The sequence below is a fragment of the Ictidomys tridecemlineatus genome, chromosome 10, assembly GCF_052094955.1.
Source record: "Ictidomys tridecemlineatus isolate mIctTri1 chromosome 10, mIctTri1.hap1, whole genome shotgun sequence".
Lineage (NCBI taxonomy): Eukaryota > Metazoa > Chordata > Mammalia > Rodentia > Sciuridae > Ictidomys > Ictidomys tridecemlineatus.
In genome coordinates, this window is record NC_135486.1 from 51,727,335 (window position 1) to 51,734,828 (window position 7,494).

The window sequence follows — 7,494 nt, forward strand, 5'->3', positions numbered from 1 at the left end:
CCAAAAGTCATATTTTATTTTCTTTTTGTAATACTTTTATATATTGTTTTCACTATATATATATATTCAACTAATATATATATATATATCTACAACTGATATATTTCAGTTGTAGTTGGACATTTATTTATTTTTATGCAGTACTGAGGATTGAACTCAGTGCCTTGTGCATGCTAGACAAGCGCTCCATCGCTGAGCCACCATCCCAGCCCCTTCACCTTTCTTTTTAAGTGGGGTTAGTCCACTTTTTTATTTGTTAAAAAGGCATATTTTCTGAAACCTTTCAAATATCTTCTCAAAGCCAGGCATAGTGGCACATCCCTGTAATCCCAGCAATTGTAGAGCCTGGGGCAAGATGATGGCAAGTTATAGACCAGCCACCACAATTTAGCAAGTCCTATATCAAAAAATAAAAAGGACTGGGGATACAGCACAGTGGTAGAGTGCCCCCTGGGTTCAACCCCCAAAATTCCCCCCAAAAACAAACATCTTCTCCAAATTTGTTCTTATATAAAGAGTATTTTTTTAATATTTATTTTTTGGTTGGACACAATGTCTCTATTTATATATTTTTATGTGGTGCTGAGGATTGAACCCAGGGCCTTGCATGTGCTTGATGAGCGCTCTACCACGGAGCCACAACCCCAACCCTTAAGAGAGTATTTTAAACCAGCCAACTTCACTGTGTAATTTCAGTTGTATCCTGTTATGGCTTGAATCTTAAATGTTCCCCAGAGGCAAATATGTTAAAGGTTTGGTCCCCAGGTCATGGCACTATTGTGAGATGATAGAATTTTTAAGAGTTGGGGTCTAGTGGAAGGAAGTTAGCTAATTGGGGATGTATCTTGAAAGGGATATTGGAATTCTGGTCCCTTCCTGTCCTTCTCTTTTCTGCCTGGCCACCATGAGCTAAGGCAACTTTACTCCACCATGCACTCCCCTTATGATCCTGTGCTTTGCCATATACCCATAACAACAGAGCCAACCAATGATAGACCGAATCTATGAGCCAAAATCAGCTGTTCCTCTATTTAATGTGATTTATTTCAGGTATTTTGTCACAGTAATAGAAGCCAACACATAACTCATTCTTCAATGATTTTCTGCTGAACTGTTATCATTTCTGAAATGTTTCCTAATGTTTCTTCCCTAAGCCATTTTTACCTTTTTCTCGCCACATATTTTCATCTCTCTGCTAAATATTGTTAAGTCACCAGATAGGAAGCAAGTTCAATTTTTGGTTTCTTGCTTTATCTCATGAATTAATAATTAGTACTCAGTAAAATTTGCAGTTAGTCTTATTTAGTAATTCAGAACACTTTAGTGGTAATAATTAGGTTATGTTCCTTGACCATAAGCACCTGGAGTACATAGGCAGTTTCTCTGTACTCACCATAGTCCTGAGCCCAGTATGGGAAATGTGGTAGGCACTCGGAGTATTTTGTTAAATGAATAAATGAAGGTATAATTTTACATCAATTACATAAAACATCAATTCAGCTCAACATACATTTAAGGACTGGCTTATATACCAGGTACTGAAGGAAATACAAAGGTGAGTGATTGTGCTGTCCAACTTCAAGCCATCATGGTCCAATAAGTAAAACCATGTCAGAGCACTAGATAGAGCAGTGACAGACACTGTTCATGCTATTTGTTGTGGACCTGTACGTGGCCCATGTCAAATGATAAGTAGATTTGAATCCTATCAATTTATATTGTTATCTGTCTGGCCACTTCTCTTACTGTGTGACTTATAAATAACAGAAATTTATTTCTCACAGTTCTGAAGGCTAAAAGTCAATTTGATGATTGGTGAAGGCCCACTTCTTGGTCCATAGGAGGCCATTAACATAGAAAAATATAAAGAAAAAGAATCTTGTAGAATTCTACCACCAGTTTTTATTAACACAGGTCATATGAACATATGAATGCCATTATTTCCTAATGGGACACTTTCCTGTCCCAGCCCAGAGGAGGTCGCTGTTTGAGAAACAAAACCCCCATCCCCCACCCCTCTATGCCTGGAGCTGGCCAAAGCAGGACAAGATTTACATCCAGTCTCTTAACAAGGAATACAGAGAGCTCCCCAAAATGTGCCAATGTGTAGGCACACAGGCCTGTAATCCCAGTGACTCAGGAGACAGAGAAAGGAGGATCACAATTTCGAGGATAGCCCCAGCAACTTAGTAAGGCCCTGAGCAACTTAGTCTCAAAATAAGAATAAAAAGGGTTGGGAACATAACTCCATGGTAGAGCACCCCTGGGTTCAATTTCCAGTACAAAAAAAAAAAAAAGATAAACGCAAAATAGAAACACTGTTGCCTGCCTATTAGTAAGAGAAAAGTGACATACATTATGGCACATCCATCAATGCAATTCTAATGGCTGTTAATAATAATGCTCCAATATGGAAAGATCTAAAAAATATATTAGTGTTTCAAAAGCAAGGCACAAGACTGTGTTTATAGTATGACTCTTTTGGATTAAAACATTAATATAGATATTTTAAAATAGAAATATATGAGATAGGTGAGGGCAGTTTAATCTTTCATTTTTTATGTTTCTATATTGTTTGAATTTTCTGATCTTATACATTATTCTCCCTAATCCAGAATTTCACTCTTTGTGGTTTCAATTGCCCATGGTCAATAACAGTTTGAAAATATTAAGTGGAAGAGTCTAAAAATAAACAATTCAAGAGTTCTAAATTGCTTGCCATCCCACTTCATCCTGCCTAGGATATGAATCACTCACTGTTGATCACTTAGTAGCCCTCTCATCAAATCGACTATCACCATATATCAGTGCTTAGGTCCAAGCAACACTTACATAGTAGCTTAAAGTGACCTCATGATGCCACCTATGTCATTCATCTCACTTCATCTTGTCACATAGGCATTGTATCATCTCACATCATCACAAGAAGAGTGACTATACCTCAATAAGATTTTTTTTAAATACAAGTGCACATTTTTAAAAATATTTTTAGTTGCAGATGGACACAATACCTTTATTTTGTTTAGTTTTTTTTTTTTTTTTTAATGCGGTGCTGGGGATCAAACTCAATGCCTCATTTGTGCTAGGCAAGTGCTCTACCACTGAATTATATCCCCAGCCCTTTTATTTTTTGAGTCAGGATTTCATTAAATTATTTAGGGCCTCCCTTAGTTGCTGAGGCTGGCCTTGAACTTACAATCTTCCTGCCTCAGCCTCAGGAGTCACTGGGATCAAAGGTGTGGTCCACTGTGCTCAGTATTACATGGATTATATTTTAAATGTTGCTGAAGATAGTTTGGGATTGATGGGATAATGGCTGATTTTTAAAATATTTATATTATGTACTTTACTGTGTTTTTCTAAATCATATTTTTTCCAAGTCTTTTACTACCACGGCAGCTCTGTTTCCTAGATCCTGACACATGGTAGATACTGAACAAATATTTGTTCAGTGGATGAACAAATAAGAAATCACAGAAGCATTTCTTCCTTACCTTCATTTCCCTCCTAAGACTATTTTTTTAAAATATCTTTATTTTATTTATTTATTTTTATGTGGCGCTAAGGATTGAACCCAGGGCCTCACACATGCTAGGCAAGTGTTCAACCGCTTAGCTATAACCCCAGCCCCCAAGACTATTTCTTGAATTGAATTAATTGCACCAACCCCTCAAATGCTCTTCCAATTTCCAAAGACAGCTTTATCTTAAGCATAATTTTTGCAGCTGACTTCTCCTGTCCAAAGCACAACCATTTTTGAATATTCTTTTTTTTTAAATTTCTTATAGTTGTAGATGAACAGAATGCCTTTATTTTACTTGTTTATTTTTATGTGGTGCTAAGGATTGAACCCAGTGCCTTACACTTGCGAGGCAAGTGCTCTGCCACTGAGCTACAACCCCAGCCCTCAAATATTCTTTTAAGAACTATTTATTGGTCACTTACTATATGCACAGGACAGAGCAAGGGGCTGGTGTTAACGTCCCCAAAAGATTGTCCTCATGAAGTTATTCATTTCACAAATATTTGGGTGCCTTCCACATATTCCAGGTACTGGGGCTGTGGAGTGGTTTCTGCTCAGTGTACCTTGAGATCTGGGTGCCATGGATCTTAGCCCTTTTAGACATAAAGTCTCTTTGTCTATTTTTTTTTAAAGAGTCTCTCTCTTTAAAGAGAGAGAGAGAGAGAGAGAGAGAGAGAGAGAGAGAAGAGAGAATTTTTTAATATTTATTTTTTAGTTTTCAGCGGACACAACATCTTTGTTTGTATGTGGTGCTGAGGATCGAACCCAGGCTGCACGCATGCCAGGCAAGTGCACTACCGTTTGAGCCACATCCCCAGCCCATTGTCTATTATTTTTAGTTTCATTTTTACTATGTGGAGGAAATTCATAGGTCAAACAACATATCTACATAGTGAATTTGCAAATGTCTTAATTGAAATATAAAGGGTAAATACAGAGAATGTGATAAGCATGACTCCTACCACAATAATGAAGATGCTCGAGCCTCTTTCTGTGGGACCACCCTGAAAACATTGCTATGATGAAGACAGTGGTGAGCGGTGTCTCTGTAGGTGAGGTGATCTTTGCTTCTTGATTTTGGATTTATTTATTTATTATTATTATTATTTACTTAATTTGGTGCTGAGAATCAAACTTGGACTTCATGCATGCTAGGCCAGTCTTCTACCATTCCCAGTCTAGTGACATGATCTTGTGAATTTTGAACAACCCTTACAAAAAAAAATCAGTTTATAATAGTAGACACTTTCCTGGAATAATAATAATTATTATTATTATTATTATTATTTGTATTGGGGATTTAACGCAGGGACAAAGGTCCTGCGTTAACGTTAATGTGAGCTCCATCCTCAGCCCCTTTTTCTTTATTTTAAGATAGGGTTTCATTAAATTGTCAAGGGCCTCACTAAGTTGCTGAGGTGGTCTTGAACTTATAAGCCTCCTGTTTCAGATTCATGAGCCACTGGGATTACAGGCATATGCCACTGTTCCTGGCTTTTCTGGACGTTTTAATGTAAGTTAAAACCATGTACAAATGCATTGTGCTTATTTGTAAAATTCACGTTCTCTGCTCAGATCATTACAGACTATGTTTTTGTCTCCATGACTGCCAACTAGACCTGGGATGGTGGATGATGGACCCATGCATTGCCAGACATCTAGGGTTCCTGCCCCATCCATCAGCAACCAAATTCTTCTGTCTCCAGGGCTGAGCAAAACAGGAATGCCTCTGCCCCTTGGGAATGCTGGGGTCAGGGCAGCCAGGTGAGGCAGTGCTTTCCCCTCTCACTGCATATCTTCAAACAGCAGGAAGTTCTGACACCCAGGAAAATGTGGTGTGCAAGCCCCAGAGCTAGGCCAAGGGTGTTGGTTTCCCAGGTGTCAGACTGCAGGATTCCAGCTGAGGAAGATATGAAGGTGATAATCAAATAAAGCCTCAATTATAAAGGACTTTATATTAAGCACCAAAAGTGCAGACCTGCCATGCCCTCCCCCAAGGCACAGGCCTGTGTGCCAGGCTACATCTATTCACTTTTTTTAAAGACAACATTTTTTTTCTTCTTTTTTAATAACATAGAGTCTCTCTATGTTGCCCAAGCTGGCCTCAAACTTCTGGCTCAAGGGATTTTCCTGCCTCAGCCTCTCCAATAGTTTCGACTGCAACATCCCCCCCTTTTCTGTTTGTTCCTCCCCCTCCCCACCAAGGGCTCTGCCTACCCTGCCATTATTCATAAATGCCATCCTAGTGTTCACTGCAGCATCATGTGCAATAGTAAAAGGAAAGGTTATGATCCTAAAACAACCTAAACACTCAACAGGAGTAGAATGCTTTCATATGTCTGTGTGACAGAGAGAATGCTGCAGTGTCTTTACAAATAATATTTTCAAGGCTGGGGATATAGCTCAATTGGTAGACTGCTTGCTTCGAATCTTCAAGGACCTGACTTCAATCCTCAGAATAATAATAATAATGTTTTCAAGGGATATTTATTGGCAAGTAAAATGCTAATGATATAATATTCAGTAAAACAATCAAAGCCTGAACTTTGTATACAATATAATCCTAATTAGACTCCTTTACAAATGTCTGTTTATTATGCACATACACAGGAAAAAAACACACTTGAAGGAAATTCTCTGACAATTCAATATATAGTATTCTCTGAGGAATGGGATTTTGGGAGATTTAATGTTCTTGTTAAAATTGTCTTTATTTTATTTTATTTTATTTAATTCTTTCTTTATTTTTTTAGTCATACATGACAGCAGAATGAATTTTGACATATAATACATACATGGAATGTACATACATCAATCATATTGTCAATTCTATTCTGCTGCCCTTCCTATCCTCCTTACTCCTCCCCTTCTCTCCCATCCTTTCTCTCTATCCAATCTAATGTGACACACTTTTTTTTCTTTTTCTCATTACAACATCATATATGTATTCTGTATAATAATGAGGTTCTCCTTCCATCTTCTGTGCAACTCCCCAAAATTGCATTTATTAATTACAAAAAAAAAACTTTTAAAAAGTATTCTTTAAAGATGTAAAAGCAATGTTTTTAAAACTGTCTGGAAAGCAGGGCTCTGCTCACTGTTGCATGAAGGTGTGGAGTAGACAGAGCTGCAGAGAACGGACCAGCAGGCAAGAGTCAGACTGTGGCCTGAGGCAACATTTTCTTATTTTGATCCCTTATGAATTTTATTTATTAATCCTTAATATTAACTATATACTCAATATATCATATTCTCAGAAATGTAAAATGTATATTATACTACTATAATAGAATAATTAATATAAGCATATAAATATTAATGTTATTAATGAATGAAGGAATACCTTTTATTTTTAATTAACTTCTTTCTAATGTATTCACTTCTTAATTAACTCTAAAATAACACATAGTTGGGGTTTAAAAAACTCACATACCACCCAAGGAAATGTATAAGACTGGAAAGTAAAATTCAAGTCCTCCACTGTAGTTCCCTAGTCCCCTAACCCAGAAGTAAGAGTTTTTATGCATCTTTCCCTGAAAGTTTTTCTATGCATATGCAAATATAAACATGTATAGACAGCATACATCCTTTAAAAAACATACAAATGAGATTTTTAAAAATATATTTTTTAGATGTTGATGGACCTTTATTTTATTCATTTATTTATATGTGGTGCTTAGAATCAAACCCAGTGTCTCACACATGTGAGGCAAGTGCTCTACCACTGAGCCACAACTTGAGCCCCACAAATGGGCTTTAAAATTTTTTTCATTATTATTATTTTGTTACTGTAGATTGAACCCAGTACTACATCCTGAGCCCTTTTTACTTTTTGAGACAGAATGCAGCTAAATTGCAGAGGCTGGCCTTGGACTTGTGATCCTCCTACCTCATCTTCCAGAGTCCCTGGGATTACAGGTATGAGTGATCATACCCAACACAAATGGACTTTTAGTATACATCCTGTTTGG